At 43.3% G+C, this 1,405-nt stretch overlaps 1 long non-coding RNA gene across 1 annotated transcript; it reads left to right on the top strand.

The window, feature by feature from the left end:
- The first annotated feature begins 388 nt into the window (after positions 1 to 388).
- On the top strand, positions 389 to 1,405 carry LOC113408388. Its single transcript, XR_003370297.1, has 3 exons — positions 389 to 499; positions 824 to 1,020; positions 1,385 to 1,405. It is a non-coding gene; the product is annotated as an uncharacterized LOC113408388 (long non-coding RNA).

The raw sequence follows: 1,405 nt of genomic DNA, 5'->3' as shown, positions 1-1,405 counted from the left end.
CAGCCTCTTTGATGATAATGTCAGGGTGGTTTCTGAGGCTGTGGATGATGCACCAAGGGTATAAGTAGGACTACTGGAATGAAACTAAGAAAAGAAAATTTAGAGTCAATATTAGGAAAACCTTCCTGGCAGCGAGATGTATTAGACTGCCACAGGTGATGAGTCTATAAAATTATATGGAACTAGAAAAGTGGACTAGAGAAAGCTACTAGAAAATGTACTGTAGGGAACAAGAGATTGGCAGAGAGATAGACTGGATGATGTAACGGGAGTTCCTTACATCTAACATATGATTTTGTCTCATTTGTGAATAAACATTGTTTCCATCATTTTCAGTTGAGTCTCATTAAATCCCTCCTATTTCACTTTGTCCTTTTCAGGTGAATTTTCACGCCAGGTAGAGGAAAAAGATACATTAGTTTCTCAGCTCTCAAGAGGCAAGCAGGCTTTTACCCAACAGATTGAGGAACTGAAGAGGCATCTAGAGGAGGAGATAAAGGTGAGGATTTTTCAAACTGTATTGTCTTCATCTGAAGGTTGGAGGTTTCATTTCATGCCTGATTCATCGTCTACAAAGGATGCTTTAACCTCGTATAAAATCATACCAGTTTGGAAACTAGACAGGGAAATGACTTATTAAGTCACTTAGCTTAGCCCCTTACAATGCAGGTAATTTCCCTGCGGTGTATTTATATTTATCCAGATCAATTTTAAATGCCTCCATACAATGGGGTTTCTACCACTCCATCAATTGATGGAGGATACTGTCAGAAGGATTCCCAGGATATTTAGCAACACTGTACTAACACTGTTGTATCTCCAGGCTAAGAACGCACTGGCCCACGCCTTGCAGTCTGCTCGCCATGACTGCGACTTGCTCCGGGAGCAATATGAGGAGGAGCAGGAAGCCAAGGGTGAGCTGCAACGCACCCTGTCCAAGGCCAACAGTGAAGTTGCCCAGTGGAGAACCAAATATGAGACAGACGCTATTCAGCGCACAGAGGAACTGGAAGAGGCCAAGTACGTGCTGGGATCGGGGGAGGGCTGGAAGAAACCAAGAATGTAATGTGGAAATGGGAAGAGGCCAAAGATATACCCAGAACACGGAGTATATGGGGCCCAGGTGTGATGTATGGTAGAGAAAAAGAAAAACTAAAGTGTATATATCTCCTGGGAAACAATAGGGGGAAAGTCCAAATGCAGTAGTGTCTCCAAGGTTAGGAGAGGGCACATATTATGTATGCACTGGGGTCACAGCCCAGAAGAGATGACTTATGCTCTCACGAATCTCAGAGCAGCTGCACACAGTTTGCTTACCATATTGCTCACTAAATGGGAGCTGTATTTACTCACTAAAATGGGAGCTGTATTTACAATCTTCCAGGAAGAAGCTTGCTCAGCGTCT

This window comes from Terrapene carolina, unplaced genomic scaffold (genome assembly GCF_002925995.2).
Source record: "Terrapene carolina triunguis isolate 2854851 unplaced genomic scaffold, T_m_triunguis-2.0 Scaffold11715, whole genome shotgun sequence".
In the NCBI taxonomy this organism is placed as follows: Eukaryota; Metazoa; Chordata; order Testudines; family Emydidae; genus Terrapene; species Terrapene triunguis.
Note: the sequence above shows the minus strand (reverse complement) of the source record. Positions and strands in the feature narration are given on the sequence as shown.